Raw genomic sequence first — 20,754 nt, 5'->3', positions numbered from 1 at the left:
CCATAAGTGAGGCTGCAGAAAGTCTTTTTCATCCCTATAGGCCCTGAGGACATCTCTGATGCAGCCAGTAAAAGCATGTTAATAATAATGAACTTGCATGGTCAAAGAACAGGTTAATCATCTCTACCTATTTATTAACTAAATGCACTCCAAATACATTTCATTTTAAATTCTTCGAAGAGTGACAGTTCAGTCATCTGACCATTTTTATCCACTGCACACATTACTTTGCAACAATGCAGAATAAATGAGATGTTGTCATATTTTAAGTCCCAAACTGAACTGGCCCATTGGCACCACCGACAGTACCTAAAGAAGAAATAAAAAACAAAAATGTGTGGAAGGAATTTGCTCCTGTCCTTAAGGAACACACACATCTTATCAAGGCCTGGCTAAGATGGAGGTTGGCAGGAATATGGCTAATGGCTTTTCAAATCTCTAAAGCCTTAAAACTGAAAACTATCTTCCCTACGAAAACCCAGGTGTGAACACAGCCTGAATCTCTGAAGCACCATGGCATTTCATATTTTTGCACAGCAGAGCTGAGCCAAAAGTAACTTCCAGTCCCATTACAAACTTGCTGTGCAAGTGGAGGAAGACATGCTCATTTGATAGCTGGGGAGTGACCCTTATAGGGTCCCTGGGGACCCAGTATCAGTGGCGCTCACCGCTTCCTCTTCCCTGGATGCAACAATATATTAAGAGAGAGAAAAAAAGAGGAGGCTGGCTCTTTTCATGATTTTCCTTTTTAATTTTTGTTGAAAATGGAACTGTGTTCTCTTGATCCTTCAAACAAATGGAGGGGAAGTGGAAGCCCAAAAGTTTCTCTTAGGTTCCCCAGAGAGGGTGACTGTGTTTGTAGTGTGATGTGGGAAAAGTCCTTGGGTATCTGCTGCATTGTCACGTCGTACCAGAGTGATTTGCAGTAGGAAGTGTGGGATGAATACAATTTTTATGTAAGAGAAAGTGATGGGGCCACAGTCTTTGAATCAAAAATCTCCATTTGCCTTTCCTCTCTACGACGTGCTTTCCCTGACCACTGCCCACACCGCCCCCCATCTTTATTAGATGATGAAAGAAACACAAGGACACTCTCTGAACTTGACCCAAACAGTAAGTCCAGCCAGAAACTCTTTGTTATTCAGAATGCACTTGGGTAGGGAAGGGGAGACAGGAGGGAGCTTCGAAGGACGTGCCGGGGAGATCACAGAAGCATTGCAAAGGGGGCTATTAAAGTTACTGGCATTGCACCTGAAGAATCATTTTAAACTGATGTTTGAAATACGCATTGCGAGTTTTCACATGGCAGATCTTAATAAACAAATGGTCTTTGGAAGGAAAATGAAGAGCTACATTAAGAGACATCTAAAAGGATTATAAAGATACTTCTTTCATTTTAGCAATTCATCATTTTAAGCATGCTGGCAAATAATTTTGTTTCTTCTTCCAGAAAGTAGTAATAATGAAACTGTTCTCCAACCTTGTCAGAAGAGGGGATGGATGAGGCAAAACCTATTAATCATTCTGGACCTGCAGAAATGATAGCTGTGTCATTTGCCACTGTTGAAGGACAGCTTCCCTTCCAACCTGTAGCAAGTCTAGCAAAGAAAACAGCTTCTTGTACAGTGGCAGGTTATCCGAAGCAGGATAATACTTAAAATCTTCAGCTGTGGCTTTACAAGACTGTATATACAGAGCATTGAGTCAACTGCCTCTTCTCCTTAAAAACCAACAGAAAATAAGAGAAATATTAAATCCCCAGCAATAGCAAAGTCTTTAAAGGAAAAAAAAAAAAAAGCAAAATCAAAGCAAGGCTATGCAGAGACTTAGAAACGGATAATTACAATGCCAGCCTCTGAGGGGACATTCAATAAACATCATTGAGAATAATAATGCATCTCTATGAAGCAAACACCACGGACAGGGTCTAATCCCCTCAGAAGTCACTCAAAGCCCCTATCTGAGACGCAGATGATTGTGTGGATTTCAAAGGGCTTGTCTTTCCAAAAGCTCTGCATGCCTCCACACTGTTAATCCCCTTACCTTCCTGCAGGGACACTTCACTTTTGATCTCAGGTTTATCTAATCAAATCATGCTTCTTATTCAGACTGTTAGCTCTCTGAGCAAAGGGCTTGGCCACCACCACATCATCTCCAAGTTTTTAGACAAACCTGAGATTGGATGTGATCACTATCTCTGTTTCTCCTTGGGATACTGTAAGAAAGGTAGAAGACTGACACACGAAGGAAGATCCTTCAAAGTGACCTGTACAAAATGCTGCTGTTCGAAAATATGTATGTTTCCATTATGGTTAGTTGAAGCTCTACAGAGAAGGCGCGGCTTCCAGAATGGTGGTGCAGGGATCCCAGTGAAACCTCATCCCTGGAGAGACATGTATTAAGCTAGTAAAAATTAGCAAAGACAATCATACAAAATCTCTGGAGATTGATCAAAGGGCTGACAACAATTTACGAAATAGTTTTTCATCAAAACCTACAGGAACTCAGTAGGAACAGCGGAAGGCTGGCTGCACCCATCCCACCTACCCAGATCCATGTTGTGGCAGGCTGAGGTAACCTTGACGGCCAAACAGCAATTCCCATTTCCCTAGCTCTGTGCAAACCTACAGGTGGGTGGCCAGAAAGGGGTCCCCCCACCAAGCCCCTGCTTGGTAAGGAGGAATGGGGTGGGGCAGCTGGTGAGTGCAACGCCTCCTTTCCCCACAGCCTGTGCTATTCCAGGGGACTTGGAAGCCAAGCAGCAGCTCCCATCTCCCCTGGTTCCTGGTGGAGGAGAGCGGTTCAAGGCCAGCTGAGCAGCTGGTGAACACTGGCAGCTCCCACTTCCTCTGCCTCTGTGCTACGCAAGCCCTATTCACTGGGAGGTGGTAGGAGCTGGTGGTAACATTGATATGACACTGCAAGTGTAATGAATCGGTTCACAGGTTTGACGACATATTCTTTTTATTGTGATAAAATATACATAACATAGACATGACCATTTTAATGATTTTAAAGTGTGTAATTCAGTGGCATGAAGTTCATTCATACCTATCACCACTTATCTATTTCCAGAAATGTTTCATACAGAAGCTCTGTACCCACTAAACACTAACTCTCCACTGTCCATACTCCTAGCCCCTGGTAACCTACATTCTGCTTCCTGGATCCATGAATTTGACTACTCTAGATGCCATCATATAAGTGGAATTATACAATATTTGCCCTTTGTGTCCGGCTTATTTTATGCAGCATTAATATTTTCAAGGTTCGTCCATTTTGTAGCATGTGTCAAAACTTCATTCCTTTTTAAGGCTAAATAGTATTCCATTGAACGTATAGAATAGACCACATTTCATTTATCCATTCACCTGTCTTGTAATGAGCAGTTAGCTGTGTTGTTTTTACCTTTTGGCTGTTGAGAACAATGCTGCCAGGAACAGTGGGTGGAAAGATCTACCTGAGTCCCTACTTTTAATTCTTTGGGGTATATACTTAAAAGTGGAATTGCTGGGTCATATGCTAATTCTATGTTTAACTTTTTGAGGGACTGACAGACTGTTTTCCACAATAGCTGCACCAGTTTACATTCCCATCAGCAATGCACAAAGGTTCCAATTTCTCCACATCCTCTCCAACACTAGTTATTTTCCATTTTTTGGATAACAGTCATTCTAATGAGTATGAAGCAGTATTTCATTGTGATCATAATTTTTAAATTAACACATTTAAATTCCTTCATCTGTTCAGCTGGTAATGCTGAGATCCATATTCAGTTTTATAGTCTCCTTGTTTTTTTTTTTTTTCTTTCTCATGAATATAAACACAGAAAATAAAGGATGACCCGGAGCTTTTTCTTTGTAAATAGAAACTGAAAAGCCCAGTGATTTATGTGGCTTTTATTCCTGTTGTCTTGCCATTGTTTTGTACCTCCTATCCTTCAAAGGGTGAGGACTCTGTTTGAATTTTGAAAGGAAGTCTTTATTCCAGTTGTTTTACTCCAGTTTACCAGTCTATTTTCTTTTTTGGCCTCAGATCCTATTTTCCCTTGACCCTGAGTTGTCAGATGTCCTAACAGCTAGAGTCAGCTGGCTGTACCCTTGGGTGGCCCTTGTAAAACTTGTACCAAAGAGACTGAGGTTGGTCTTTCCTGGGACTTGTCTGTAAACAGTAGGGAGAAATGCATCTTCCATTTCGGTGGGGGCAGGGAGGGTGGTGACGCATACGCACACAGCAGGAGTGGGAGGAACATACATCCAGCCATGATGCAAGTTGCTGGGAACTATATTCTTGTCCAGGGTTGCAAATTTTAAACTGTAAAAACTTCGCCCAAACCAAAAAATCTCTACGAGACATTTGTTTGTTTGGAGAGCAAGAACCAATGTGGCTAGTCTAGTACTAATGTCAGTTAAGTTTAGTGATAAAAGCCTCCACTGAGCCTGTAAGACTATGGAACAGTGTTCGTTCATCAAAACCTTGATCCTCACTCTTAAATTAAAAATGGGTCTGTGGTATTTGTCAACCATTATTTTCCCATTTGAACTAAAAAAGAGGGAGGATATCAACAACTTCAATCATTCGGTGAATATTTATTGAGCACCTGCTATGTGGCAGGCACTGTGCTCACCAGAATGAGCATTACAGACACAGTCACTGTCCTAAATAAGCTTGTGAGGCCATTATATATAAAGGGCATGGATATGAGGACCCTAATAAACAACAATACATCCAATATATGGAAAGTTTCCAAATTATAAGCAGAATAATTAAGTTCCCGTTGAGATAATGATTCTAGAATTCTACTTATGTTAATTAATTATATGTAATATTAATTCATTATATATAATATTATACACATATATAGATAATATTAACAACTATTACAATTGTTGCTTAAATGCCTCCAGTGGTATTGGTAGGGGTTGCCACTTCCCTCCCTCCACCCCAATTTTAAATATCTTCCCTGGCACTAGAAATTTCTTTTCTGAGGCTTTACAAGGTAACAGTGGAGAAAGACTTGAGTGCTAAGTAGAAGTACCATGCAGCATGGTCCTGCCCTCCGGGAGTTTGTTTCTATTTATCTAAGCAATGAAGAATATAACATTTCTCTTGGCCTCTTATAAGGTGCATGGTTTAAGAAGGAATTTTAAGAGTCGAGTCTTTGTACCAAACTAAAAAATTTTCAAAGCCTTCCCATCTTTAAGTCTGATCCTTAGGGAGCTCAGAAGTGTCCAGGAGATTGAATTATTACTGTTAGTTGTCTGAAGATGCAGGATGATTTATCTGAGACATTGCCCTCCTCACCCTCCACCCCCAGTAAGCTTGTAGAGAATCCACACTAGAGTACATGTCTCTCAATAGCAGCCCTGTGATTATTTCACTCTGCCCTATTCAAGCTGACATTCCTGGAAGAACCACATTTCCCCTTCAATTACTCCAGGTCATTGTGGGCTTGGGATATGGCAGCACTGAGTGGTTCTAGTCAAAGAACATGGTGTCAGTACAGACTCCACATGAATCCTGGCTCTGCCACCTGTTAGCTGTGTGACCTTGGACACAACCTTTCTGAGCCAGTTTCCTATCTACCCGATGGAGACGATATAGAGTGGTGGTGACAAGCACAAGCTCCGGGCTTGGGAAGCTCTGGGATCCAGTCATGGTTCCCTCTTATACTGGCAGTGTCACCTAGGGGAAATTATTCTCCCTCCTTAAGCTGCAGTTTTCTCACCTACAGAATTGAGATTCACATAGCCTCCGCCTCGAAGAATTGTGAGATTAAAAAGGGATAATGCACATAAACGCCTAAAGCAAAATAAGCACTTGATACACGTCAGCTCCTTACTACAGTGACCATATGGAAATGTGCCCACAGAAGGGCCTGACACACAGTTTGACTTGCAGATTGTGTCGGCTTCTCTCCCTCATCCTCGTGACTGAACTGAACACAAATGTGGGATCATTACTACTGCTTTGGGAGTGCTGGCATAAGGTTAGGGAGAATTCTCCCATACCTGCCCTCCTTTCCTTGCCTTCTCCCCTGGTTTCCCCATACAACACATCACTCTTCCCAGTGACAGACACACATGCCTCTTTGCCATGTAATCCAATCAGCTCCAGGGCCATCGGAGTCTTGGCCAGAGTTGACTAGAATTTGCATTCTTTTCAAGGGAGCTGCATCAAAGGGCATCTGGAGGGAAAGTACCTCCCCAACTGTGACAGACAATCAAGCAGAATGACAGAGCCAGGTGCACTTACTGATATTCCCAGCGCTGGCACCAAATTACAGCCCATTAATGCCAACTTCTGAGAAAGTCTCAGATTTATGTTGCTTCCAGTACATTTAGCGAGGATAACTTTTAACTTCTAAAGGAAGAACAATTTAGCAAGCAGACAGCACTGGCTTTTAAGGTTTGTATTACACAAGGCCAACACCTGAATTTGAGGCCAGGCCTGTGGTATGGCAGAAGACAGCAGTGTTTTTCAAACTACAGGTCGCAACCCATTAATGGTTCATGAAATCAAGTGGGTTAAGACCAGTATTTTTACAAAAAGAAATAGACTAGAATAGAAAAGATCTATTCCAGAATATTGCGCATATAGGGCCACATGCTTTTGGTGATATTTTTAAAGAAAGATATATATAGATAGATGGATACTTGGATAGATTACAAGGTAAATGTTTTTTCTTACTATTGGTCATTGTCAAAATAGTTTGAAAGCCACTGAAGTACTAGATGTATGGCAATACATACGTGCATTTTAACAAAACAAATGAAAATACCCACTCTGGATTAAAGAATTAAATGAAGATAATGGGAAACCCAAGTCATTCAGCCAATACCTTCTGTTCATAATGGTGTAATTCTCCTTTATCACAAACTGTGTTGGGGGTGGGGGGTGGGAGAAAGGGAAGGAAGGAGACAGGGCAGTGGTGGGAGGGAGGGAAGACTACTAAAGAGTGTCTTCACAGCTTCAGTGACCTCAGACAGTTCCTTCCCCTGGTAACTAGAGCTGTATCAGTGAGGAAGAAAAACTAGCTGATTGTATTCAGCTCCTGTGGGTCCCAGTTAGCGGGTAGACTTGATTTTCAGTTCCTGAAGAGTAAAGACCGAGTCTTAGTTCTTTTGAGTCTCTCACAGTGTCCCATCACAATAAGTGTTTGAGAACCTTGTATTAACCTGAGAGTCTGTGCAGGACATGGTGGGGGACTTGTTGAGATAGGTTTCTATTAATGTCTTGATATAACTCACCCATAATGTTTTCAGGTATGTTCTCCAACCTCACATAAAGTGCCCTTTGTGTGAGAAGTGCAGTAGGATCTCCAGGCAGTATATAGGGGAGAAAGGTTCCGGCATTTAGGTGAGAACCAGGGGTAGAGAGATAGAGCATAAAGGGCCAAGCAACTACAGATCAGTGCCCGCCAACGAATGAGAAGCCTGGCTATCAGCAATTCCAACTCTAGGGTGTAGTTCTACATTTTGATCTGTGTGAATACATATGACTCTAAAGGGTCATGCCAGCTTCAGAAACTCTCATAAGGTTGACTGAGCTGATCACAGCTCAACTGCTTCCTAGGCCCAAACTTGGCTCTGCCCTTTCTGTTCCTCAGGTTGTTAAAATATTGGTTATTTACTGTAATGAATTATTCCCAAACTTCGCAGCTCAAAGCAACAATAAGCATTATCATCTTCTAAGTCTAGAATTCAGGAGCAGCTAATCTGGGTTATTCTGGCTGATGGTCCTCTCATGAGTTTGTGGTCCGCATGTCAGTTATGGTCAACATGTCGGGCAGAGTCTGGGGCAGGGCGCATCTTGAAAAGATGGGCTGTGCTTACCACGCCTGAGGCAGTGAGAACAGTGCTGAGGGGTGGAGCTACAACGAAGCCATATCAGAACAAGGGCATCTTTTCTGTTCCAGAGACCTAGTGAGGAGAAAATTCTACTACCCAGATCAATGTCCCCTCTGGCTGTGGCTGTGGTCTGTTTTCTTTCATTATGTCTACTCTGGGCATGGAGAATATATGCTTATTATTTACCAAGTATCCTTTTTAAACTTAAAGATTAATGCTTTTGCTCCCTTTTCCTTGATGGAGCTAAATAATCTCATTCCTATTATATCTTTTTCCTTCACCCTTCTTTTCATTATTTCCCTATTTGCATGGATGAAATGGGAATACAGCCTGGAACTCTGAATTGTATTCCCTTGCAATCACTGGTATATATTAAATTGCTGGAGTCAGGCCGTATCTTTATGTGCTCTGTCCTCCACCACCATCACAGCCCCTGCAAACATCTTCCCCACCCTTCTCTGCATCTTTCACAACATGCCTTAATCATCAGTAAACTAATTTAGTTGTGGAAGGAAATGGTGCCAAGAAGTGGTTTGAGGAGTCTCGCCTTTCCACAGCCACCGCCCCCATTTCCATCAACTTCAGAGCTGCCCCCAAATAAATGTGCAATCCAACTAAATCTAGCTTCAGTTAGGCCTCCTAGCCCCTTCTACCGACAACGTTTTCATTCCCAAGACCATCCTACATGGACGTTCAGGAGTGGCTGCTGGTTTAGATACACTGTACAACAAACCATCCCTCTGCCTTTTCAGCTTCTAATCACTGAGGGGAGCATTCTGGGAGAAAGTCTCTAGATTTGTACTTTGCCAGTAGGTTAAGAGAATGAAGGATGTTTGTGTAAAACTGGGGCCTCTTATTCACTCTATACAGTGCCTTCAACCCAGGCTGCCCTACCCACACCCTAGGGAGTCAGTCAGTCATATGAGAGAGCTCGTTTCCTGGTCTCACACAGGGCAAAATGACCTTTCCTTCCTCTCGCCTTTTCTCCTCTTTTCTTCTGTTCTTGAATCCCTGGACCATGAACTTGGCTTCCCCTGTTTGACTCTTAGCATTCTCTTATACAGATGTTATTTTGTCATCAGCTCCCTCACATGCAAGTACCCCAGAAACTCCTTTGCCTAGTAAGTGCCAGAGCCTGGGAACCATCCATGGCTGCTTGCTTGGCCATTGTCAAATACTGTCACTTCATTAAAGACAGGTGAAAGGAAGGGAAACTGAGTCATGGGGAAGTTTCAAATTTCCAGATGAGTATGTCTCTGAAACTAAAAGGGCATCCCATTGACAGGTTCCAATGTAAACTTCGAATGGGGCTCTCAACTCCTCGAGGTAGCTGTGGTTTAAGAGTCACCAACTTCTATAAGTCTTTTTGGTCTTGATAACTCCAAGCCTTTTGGGGGTTGATAACACCTGTGTATGATATTTAGGATTATTTGTGTGTCCTGATTTAATTTCAAATATAGTCCCTGGAAGTCAGAAGTTTTAAAAAATAATCTCCCAGTTCTACTGTCACTCTGATTTGTTAAGCAGGGGAGATCTCCAGGATAATAGGAGAAACTTCATTTACAGAAAAACATCAGGAATTTTGTTCTTTTCTATTTACCATGTTTCTCCTTAATCTTGTATTTCCAACCACTATCACCACCTCCAAAGACTTTGTCTTTGAATCAATGGTTCTAAGAATTGCTCTTACTCCTCCAACATCCATATGCCCAACAATTTGCTATGTGGAAGGTGTGCTTTGTGGAGCTTAGCCACAGTGAGGGATAAGGAGATGACTGTACCTAGCCTGTCCTGGTCCCTTTAGAACTGAGTTGTCTGTTTGGAACAACGTTTGACAAGGGAAGTCTCCCTTCAGTCAACTACCACATGGGAGCAAATGGTAAAATTAGAAGAAACGTTCATATATCTGATTCTAAATTTTTTTAATGTTTATTTATTCTTGAGAGAGAGAGACAGAGCGTGAGCAGAGGAAGGGCAGAAAGAGCACACAGGTGTGAGAGGGAGAAAGAGAGAGAGAGAGACAGAATCTGAAGCAGACTCCAAGCTCTGAGATGTCAGCACAGAGCCCAAAGCAGGGCTCAAACCCATGAACCACGAGATCATGACCTGAGCCACCCAGGGGCCTCATCATATCTCTGATTCTAGATAGGCATCACAATAATTTTTTTATCCCTCCTTGTTGAAGATTCTGTCTTTAAAGGAAGATGGTCCTGAGAAATGACCAGCTAGCTACATGGCTGGCATAAATTCCTGGCAAAAGTTGAGGACCACTTGTGGAGCTTTGAAGGAACACATTTAATAGGATAAAGATAAATTACATTCCTGAAATGATGGGAATGGAGGAAAAGTCTAAGAAAAACTATAATATCAAATATTATAAATGGTATACTAGGTATGAGTAAGAAAGATGAAACAGAGTAGCAGGAAGTCCAGAGTCAGCACTCTCATGGAGGAGTTATTAATGTTATTGAGGAGACAGCTCATAATTTTCAAAAAGAAATAATGGGAAAGGTTCAGGAACAATATTTATGATCCCCAATGTCCGATAAGCTCAAAACATGATTGTTTGAGTAATTCAATATTTTAATATGAGATAAGTGCATTTGTTTGTGCATAACTCTTCTAAAAGATTTGGGATCACAAGGTAAATAGAATCTCAGATGTACCGGTATTCCTGAGACTTACACTGTTCAGATACCTGTGGGAAGTCTTCTGCTGCTAAAAGCAGAGCATCTCATAAATTCCTAATACCCCTTGTTAACAACACCATTTTTTTTCAGAAGCAGATGGATCAGTAAAGCCAATACTGACTAATGCTTAATTCTAAGAAAAAAAGGTAGAATGTATTGGTAAAGCAGAAGTGAGGTCCACCTTGGGAAATAGTAACTAGTGGGCATTTGCTGTTCTCGAGAGTTCTATTCATCCCACTACAGGTAAATGCATCCTGATTCCCTACGGAGTGATTACATCCCCCCCCAACCCCCCACAACTGAGTACAGTCTTATTGCATATGTCAGTCAGGGTTTCCTGCCTGCTCCTAGCTAAGGGATAGGTGTCAGACATAGTTAGGCCAGTCAGATACACTGTCTCTCCTAAAATTTTTGGTCTTAAGTAGATTGACACACGGAGAGAATAATTCCTGCTGAGTGAACTCTTGGAACCACCTTGGTTCTGTCTGTTTCACAGCCTGGTTCCAAATCTTCTCATCAGTTTCAACCTTCAACTCTCCCAACAAGTTCCATTTTTGTTTAACTTAGCCACCATCTATTTCTACAGCTACTAAGCTAATAGCCGTGTTAAGTCTGACATCCATATACCCCTTATTGAATATGACTCTCCATATCATCTTTGTGGTAACCCAGAGTAAAACAGAGGGAATAGTAAGGCATCTATGTGATATTTCAAAAACTCAAAGAAGAGACAGGTATGTTGATATAGCTCCAAATCTATATGTAAGTGGCTTATGACTCTACCAAAACAACAAATCTGAAAATATGATTTTAAAAAATGACCTGGTACAAAAGAAAAGAGAGAGGAATGTAAGGAAGCAAATGAGTGCATAATGGGCCACTTCAATGAAATATGATTGTGAAAGATCACACACACACACACACACACACACACACACACACAGGGTCAGAGAATAGTATATTACTAAGGGGAAAAAGAAAGGTTGGTATAAAAGAGTTAGAATTATAGCTGGAAGGCTGGAGCCAAGAAAAAAAATGAATCAAACAATGGAAAAAATCAGGAGGCATCAAAAGGGTCTTTTGTTGGATATGACCAGAGCAACATGACCAGAACAGTGTACTGAGTCTGATGTTCTAACAAATGATGGTGGTGAAGAGGTTTGGGGAGTGGAGAACTTCCTCACAACTCTTGCTTCCATCTTCTCTATGAAAGTGAAAGATCTTCAAAGCTGAAAGTGTGGAACAAACAATGGTTAAGAGGTGACTGAAGTCCAAGATAGGAGCTGAGATAGTAAGGGAACATGAAGCCTCTGTTAAAGACTTCATTCTTCAGACCTGGATGAATTCTCTCCCAAGGTGTTGAGAGAACCAACCAAAGAAATTACAGAATTACTGACAGTAATTTTTGGAAAATCAAAAAGAATGGAAAAGGTGCTTGAAAAATTGGAAATGGAAAAATGACTATATTCCTGAAAGGAGGGAGAGTAGTATAATTTGGGCTTTGGAAACTACAATTGTCAACTTAATGTGAACCCTGGTTATTTAGGAATTACCAGACAGATTACATTTGCAGGTAGTACAATGTTCATCACAACTGAAACAGGTGAAGCCTCTCATGCTATTTATCAGTATAAGATGGAGAACTGGACTAAAGGACACTAACATGTGGATTTCCAACTGGCTAAAAACTGCTATCCAATGAATTTTGAATGATGAATCAGTAGCCTTCTGGAGGGCAGAATCTGGGGCTACGTGGCAGGAACCTGTTCTTGCTCATCCTACACAACATTTTATCAACGAAGCACAGAAGTCACTTTGTGGCTTACAGAACTAGAAGGAATACAAAATATACTGGATTTATAGTGAGTCTAAAAATAATGTCTATGGATCATTTATGTACAGAAATGTATGGACATTTTTGAAAGATGTTTATCAAGGGTGTGGACAGATATGCACCAAGGTATTCATAATGATTAACTTTGGGTGAGTAGCATAATAAAATTTTTAGTGTTCTTATTTTTGTTTATATCTTATGACTTTTTTTGGTAATGAAGAAGTATTCCTTTCAAAATAAGGAAAAAATAATAGAGATTTATTTCAAAAAGAAAAAACAATCCATTGACTGGAACAATATAAAAACACACCAGATGAAAGTTAACATGAGTAACTGAAAAGCCCTCTGTCAAAGTAAGAAGATTTTATAGAAGCATAAAATGGAGGGAAGATGGGTCTGAGAATGGTTTAGTTGAAAATATTCAAAAGTCTTGGGTCCAAAGTCAATATGTGCCACAAGGGTAAACTGATGCGATCACAGGCAGTATTAATAGAATATAAAAGTCAGAAAGAAATGAAGTGATGGTGCCAGTGAATTGTGGCCAGACCTCATACGGAGCACCATGTCTAGTTTTAAGCTCTGTGCACTAAATGAGTATTGATGGCCTAGAGAGAGGTCAGAGGAGGGTCAGCTGAACAGTGACAGATTTGAAGACCATGTTACCTGCGAACATGTGGCCCATGTTGATTGTTCTAGGTCAGAGAAGATTTAAGGGATGATGGCTCTCATAGCCACAGCTTGGTCAGTATTCAGACAGGACAGAGCGGAGTCCACAGACAAGATAAACCTACCATCGAGTGGCTGCAATTGCAGAGATTTCTAGCAGCTGGAGGCTCAGGAAGGAAGATGGAGAACAGGAACACCTTGAAGATGATGACAACAGGCAGAGATTCGGGAAAACTGGTAGTATCAGGGTTATCTCAGAGCAAAGAGTGGGAGCCCAGTCATACTCTGGAACTTAGAAAGAGCTGTCCAGTTCCTGAGGCATTGGGGTGCCGTGTGGGCAACAAATGAGAGAACTCAAAAATGCAGATCAAGAGTAAGATTTAGTTAGCACCAACTAGTGGTCCTCAAAATGTAGTTTTCAGACTACCAGCACCAACATCACCTAGGTACCTGTTAGAAATGCACATACTTGGGCCAAGTCAAGGCCTGTTGAATTCATTAGAAACATCTGGCAATCTATGTGTGGACAGACCCACTGTGATTCTAATGTGTGCTCAAGTTTGAGGACCACTGGCTTAGTGATGAAGCATGTGAACTGTAGAGCCAGAATGCCTGGGTTTAAATCCCAGCTCTGCAGGATCTAGCTATGTGATCTCAATTTCCTCACCTGTAAAATGGGAATAAAAATAGTACCTACCTAATAGGGTGGTTCCCAGGATTAAATGGGGCATGCACTCGTGTATCACCCTGACTGACCTGCAGTGAGGGGAAGCCAGCAGCTCCAGCTGTGGACATTGGGGAACTCAAGGAACCAGGTGGGGGAGTGTAAAAGCTGGCTCTAAATGTTTGAATGCTGCACTGCCCTATCCCACATTACTCCTAAAAAGCAAAACTAAGGCTAAAGGACAAACTACAGAATGTTTTTGATTTAAGATAAGGAAGAACTTTAAAAGCTGTTAGAACTGTCCAGGGATGGAATGAACCACCTCCAAAAGAAGCAGGCTCTTTCCTGCTGTGCACGTGTAGTCTGAGACAAGGTCATCATTTGCAAGAGATATCCTGAAAGAGATTGCTTAATTAGAAGGGAAGTTCAAGTCTCAATGATTCCCTCCACTTTTTAGAATCTAGGAGTCTAGATCTTTGGGCATTTAGACATGCAATAGGCCCCTGCCTTCTCCCCTTAGGAATGCAGTTGCTATTAGCATAAATGCTCCCACCCCACCACCCCACTATTTTCTTCTGGCTCATATTTATTTCCGTTTTGGAATCCAGATGTGACCTGATTTTGAATCTGGCACGGATTAATATGCAACAAGAGGAGTTATTGTTATATTAATTTTTGCCTTTTTGTTTTTTCCTCCTTACTCTAGACTTTTGGAAAGAGACAAAAGGGGATTTTATCCCCTTCTCCCCACAAATAGGAGTTAACATTGGTTTTATATGCCTTAGTAATGCCACACACACACACACACACACACACACACACAAAGAGAAAGAGAGAGAGAGATTAAGAGAGAAGGAAATCTTCAGTACTAGGAAGGAAGCTCCAAAGAGCCCTTATTTTCAAGTGCCTGGGGATTGTCCTGCATGGAGAAAGCATTTTGTGTTTCAAAGATAAAAGAGGAGAGTATGTCTGATTGGGTTCATTGGTTTCCAGAATACTAGGAGAGAGGTAGGGCTTGTGGGTTGTCATGGAACAGGGTCTGACCTGCAGGACCTATGTGATACCTGCAGAGACCAGATGCCAAATGACTCTGCTGGCCTTCAGAGTAGAGCTGGGAACTCATGTCCAGGCTCTAGTGAAGGCACAGATCTGCTGAAACCTGTCTAGAGTGGCCTCACCAGCAAACAGAGGGCCAGTCCACAACAACAGCAGTATGTGGGAAAAGGTGCAGTGATATTGAGGTAACCGGTGGGAAATGATAACAGATGAGTTTCCTGTCCCCTACACACACACACACACACACACACACACACACACACACACACACACCTTTGGAAACCCATCTATAAGAAGCCACTGTCCAAGTGCAAGCCAAAGAAATGACAGACATTAGAAGTTTCTACATGATGTAGACGGGGGACATTTTTCTTATTTCTAGGAGAATCAGAACAAGTTTTACACCGACTGGGTTTATTAATACAAGGTCAATTATCTGAAGTCATACTCCATGAGTTAACAATTATACGGTTGCTGAATAAATTAAAAATCGATTTGTTTTAACAAAAGTACAAGTCGATAAAATTTCCTACAAAAAGAAAACAAGCACCATAATCTCAAAACAAGGTTATATAATCATAAGCAATGGCAGTTAGCAGCTCATAGAAAAGTTACTTATAAATGAGTCAGCCAAGACTGAATTCTATGATGACAAGACACAGAGAAAGAGCATACTTGACAACTTTTAATAAAACTTTACTCAAACTAAGTTTTATTTTCTCATAATCTTCAAAATATCTGATCTGAAAATTTTTTTTAAAGTTTATTTATTTATCTTGAGAGAGATAGAGACAGCATGAGTGGGGGAGGGACAGAGAGAAAGGGAGAGAGAGAGAATCCCAAGCAGGCTCTGTGCTGCCAGCAGAGAGCCTGATGTGGGGCTCAAGCCCACAAAGCCATGAGATCATGACCTGAGCTGAAACCAAGAGTCAGATGCTCAACTGACTGAGCCACCCAGCCACCCCAATCTGAACACTTTTTTTAATCTTTGTTTGTATAAAAGCTTTATACTCAAAGCCTTATGCCAATACATCAAAGTTTCTCTTTTCCTCAACGTTCCTACTATTAAAACCTTCTGATCTTTGGTTCCATTTTAATTTCTGAATTAAAAAACCTGAGGGCTTTTAATTTTCAGTTCTAGAGGGGCCATGGAGAACATGATATCACATTACTGTTTATACTCTTGGGAAATGTAGGACATTACAGTTAGGACATTAGAATTATCTACCATATATAAAATATCTTTTAAAAACGTTCATAGACCTAGCAGTTCTAAGGAAATTATTGGACAGGTACACAGAGATGTAAGTACAAAGAAGTTTTTTTAGTAGTTAAAAGAAGAAAACAATTTAAATATTTAATAAGAGATTGGCTAAGCAAATCTAGGTATATTCCATTAAATGGAATGTTGTGCAGACACTGAATAAAGATGATGGAAATGTGCACCAACATAAAAAAGTATTCAAATTATATTGTGAAATTTAAAAAGTAAGTTACTAAACAGCTTGCACTGCATAGCATTGCATAGGTCCAGAAGGTTACACACCAAAATGTTTACCGAGCTTACAGGGCTTCATGGTAGGATCAGAGGCTTCTTCAATACATTTATTCTTCCTGTTTTCTTCTTTGTATTCTCTAATGGGGCTACGAGAAACATGTATTCCTCATGTAATTAATAATTAAAGGAACACGAGATGAAAGAAAAACTAATACTTTTACTTCCCATGATGAAGAAACATTCCTTTAGCCCCATGTCACTTCCAGCTTCTACCCCATCTCCCATTTCCATTTAGAGCCAATCTTATCCCACTGCTTCTGCATCAGTCCCTCTCTTCTCTTGAGTTCCCTCCCTGTACCCCACCAACAACGCCAGTCAGGGTCACTATTCACCTCTGCATCGCCCCTTCCCCTGGCCTCCTCCTACTCTCTCCTCAAGCTTGGACAGAGCCCATCACAACCGCCTTCTTCCAACATTTTCTCACTTGGTGCTAGTAGACCTCTCCCTCTCCTCTCTCATCCCTGCTCACTGACAGCTCCTCCTCGTTATCCCCTGCTGAAGCCTCCTCATCTCCCCAACCTCAATGCCCAAATTAGTATCTCCCCTAAATTCCAGACCTCAACAGTCAACTGCGTTTTCTACATTTCCACTTGAATATCTAAAAGATATCTCAAACTAATACACCTAAAAAAGAAAAAATGAATAAAATAAAAAGCTCTCAATTTCCTTCCACTGCTTCCAAGTTGTTAATACTCGACTCTCCTATCTATTAGCAAATCTTGACAGCTCTGCCCTCAAAATCTCATGAATCTGACCCTGTCCCAACCAGTTCTACCACTACTGCCTCAGGCCAAGCCGCACCATCTGTCTCTGGGTAGAAAGTTTGCAAAAGCCTCCTGTGTTCAGCGTGTCCCAGGCATCCTGACCTCCTTGCTGCTTCTCGAACAAGCCACCTTCACCCTGGACTCCTGGCCCTTTGTATTTGCTATTTCCCCTGCCTAGAATATTCTCCCCCCACATATCCCACAGGTTATTCTCCCACTTTCTTTTGGTTCTGATCAAATGTCCTTTATCAGAGGGGCCTTTCCTGACCACCCTGCCCCATCCCACCTTCATCTCCTTTTGTCTTGCCTTATTCTGCCCTAGTTTGTCCACAGTACCTATTGCCATCTAACATATTATATATGTGTTTGCTATTGTCTGGCTCTCCCCACAAATCATAAGCCCCACGAGTGCAGGGATTTGTTTTGCTTGTTGTTGCACTGCCAGCACCAAGAAGAGCAAAACCTGAGTCAGGGTAAGTACTCAGTAAATATTTGTGGAAAGAATCACTTGCCTAATCTAAGGAGCTCTTGTTACATTCTCTGAATTCTTAAACACCTTTGGGGTAGAGGAGTGAGGTGATGTTTGAGCATGGCGGGGTAAGGAAAGGAGCTGTAGCCCCTTCTCCTGGGAGTCTCAGTCAACTGCAGAGATGTTGGAGTGACAAGCAGAGCATGGAACAATGGAAACTGCTTAGAAATGTTCCAGAACTTCCAATCTGTGTGGGGACCTCTTGGCCTTGACATTAGTCCCTGATGTTTCCCATTGAACAGTTTGGCTTAAAAAGGGTAGGAAGGAAAAACTACTCTCGGGCAGCAGCTAGATCATAAAGGAAGATGAACTCAATTCCATGAACACCCCAGACAAGAAGAGCCAAGGTGTCTGGCTCTTGTTCCTCTGCTCCTCTTTGGGATAGCTACACTTCTACAACCCCCATGTCCTGATTCTAGTTCCCTTTGTCCAGCCTTGCTCCCCTGAATTCCCTATGAAGCACCTGGGTTAGACCTAACACCAGAAAGCATCCTTCCCCCTCCTTCCTAACTCACAACCTTGTCTGACATGACACCCAGCATCTTGGTGGACAATGTCTGTCTCATTTGGAGAACAAGTATCTGGAAATTATTTCAAGTGTTCAACAAAGTTGCAAAATGCCTCGCATCTCTTACAGTGCCTGCGGGGCCTTTCTGTCATCGCTTTAGTAATGTGGGGAGGTAAAATACAAAGCAGAGTCCAGTGATGGGAACTTAAATTTTTTTTTTTTAAACGTTTATTTATTTTTGAGACAGAGAGAGACAGAGCATGAACGGGGGAGGGCCAGAGAGAGAGGGAGACACAGAATCCGAAACAGGCTCCAGGCTCTGAGCAGTCAGCCCAGAGCCCGACGCGGGGCTCGAACTCACGGACAGTGAGATCGTGACCTGAGCCGAAGTCGGACGCCTAACCGACTGAGCCACCCAGGCGGGGAACTCAAAGGCAGCCTCTGCCTTTGATTTGCCTGAGTCTCTGATATTGTGAGCTGAGGGCTGGGGGCTAGGAACAAGGTTCTGTTTTTGCCTCAGTTATCTGCAAATGAACATGAACAAACTGCTTCGTCTCTTTCTGAAGATCCTATAGGCTGTTATATACTTAAGGCAGTATTGTCTTTTGGTCTGAATCTTGGATGTGTTTATATATCGCTTTACTGGAAAATCTGTTTGGACACAGACCTAGGAAGCTGCCTTACCTGAGGAAGAGTAAACTCTAGCACTTGTGGCATATTTCAGAGCCCAAGATGAGAACACTGCCAGGCACGGTAATTTTATTATGCTATTCCGTGAGAAAATTATTCCCTATCTTACTTTTGACTTTATGTAATGCTGATGGTGCTGATGTGGTTAATTTCAAAGAGAGTACTCGTGCACTCATTCTGTTATCATTAAACTCACACACACACTTATATATAGAACACCTACCATAGGCCTCATGCTGGGCTGGATTTGGGGATACAAAGCAGAGAAGAAAAGGCCTTCTGAATGTTGGCCATCCAGCAATATGAATTACTAAACTGGGGGACCAGAAGGCAGAATCTGTGGGATTTTTTGCTGGATTTTTTAGTTGCATCATGCTGGGATACAAGTTCAAGAATTCAGGAGAGCAAATGTTCAGAAAAATGTTAAAAAAATAGACACTGTTGTGAACAGCAACTCTCAGTTTGCATGTAAGAGGCCATTAGTACATAATTCCATTCAGTTTCTAGAATATTTATTGAACACTTGCTGATGTGTACGAGACCCTCCTTAACAGTGGTTGTCACCAAGTGGTAAGGTTAGAGAAGGTTTTAGTATTTTTTGTTTGCTTTTCTAGTTTCCAAATTTCTTACAGTAAACATGCATTGTCTTTGGAATTAGAGGAAAATGTTACTTATTAGATTTAAATTCTCACTACAAGCAAAAGTGTTATGATACAGGCCCTCATTTATTATTATGAGTGTACATTGATAGACACTTTCTGGAAAATATTTAACAAAGTAACAGATGCTTACAATGCCACACATCTGAGCCAGCCTCTGCCCGTTTGCCCCCAAGTCACTTCCGCCTTTGCCTGGTCTGCTCTGAATTGCAGAGGGCTGGCTTCTCCCTGTGAGTCATGTGTTTTAGACTCCCTGGTCCCTTGCCTTTGGGAGATACTAATCAGAAGCTGGGGGGTGGGAGGAAAGGAGAAGGCAGGCTCCTCTCCCTCTTTTTACCTTGGGTGGTACTTCCAAAATCCATTGCTAGGGATCTACCTCCTACCCAACAGCCTGACTGCAGTTCTAGGTTCCGTCAGGGGCTCACAGGGGTAGTAGTAGCTTCAACCCTAAACTCTGGGTTGCCTCATTTGCCCTGAGTGGCTCCACAGTTACTTCTAGAACCTATATAAACATTTTTTTTGCATGAATTTCCCACTGTTATATACATATTTTTGTTTTCCAGATTAGACTCTGATTGACATTCCATTGGACCCACCACTCACTTCTGGTAATCTATCATAGAGAAATAATCAGAGACTATGACATCAAAGATTTGTATAAAAGAATGTTCACTGTAGCATTATCATTTGGAAAAAACTAGAAACAACATAAATGTCCAGCAGTAAGTGTTATGGGTTGGACTATGTGCCCCAAGAATGTATGTTCAGGTCCCAATCCCTGGTAGCTATGAATGTGACCATATTTGGAAATAGGGTCTTTACAGGTATAATTAAGTTCAGATTAGCCATACTCAATTAAAGTGGGCCCTACTCCAATGAATGGTGTCCTTATAAGAAGAGGGAAATATGGAGACAGATGCACAGGAGAGAAGGCCATGTGAGGGTGGAGGTGAAGACTGGAGGGACGCAGCTGCACGCCAAGGAATGCCAAGGATTGCTAGACACCACTGGAAGCTACAAGAAGAGTCTTCAGTGGGAGCATGAATGTGCCAACACACAGGTTTTAGACCCCTAACCTTCATAACAGTGAGAGAATTTCTGTCATTTTAAGCCACCTATTTGTGGTAATTGTTTAGTAGTCTGAGAATAAGTGTTTTAGAAGAACTAAATGTTCTATTAAATATATATAAATTTGTGTATGTATATATATATATATTTGTATATATATATATTTGTATATATATATACACACATATATAAATTTGTATATATATATACACAAATTT

General features: G+C 41.5%; 1 protein-coding gene across 1 annotated transcript in view; it reads right to left on the bottom strand.

Annotated features, from left to right (window-relative positions):
* PTCD2 (pentatricopeptide repeat domain 2) overlaps positions 1-20,754 on the bottom strand; it is a 115,825-nt gene that overhangs the window by 8,630 nt on the left and 86,441 nt on the right. The window lies entirely within an intron of this gene.

The sequence above is a fragment of the Panthera uncia genome, assembly GCF_023721935.1.
Source record: "Panthera uncia isolate 11264 chromosome A1 unlocalized genomic scaffold, Puncia_PCG_1.0 HiC_scaffold_17, whole genome shotgun sequence".
Lineage (NCBI taxonomy): Eukaryota > Metazoa > Chordata > Mammalia > Carnivora > Felidae > Panthera > Panthera uncia.
This window is presented reverse-complemented; position numbering and strand designations above follow the sequence as displayed.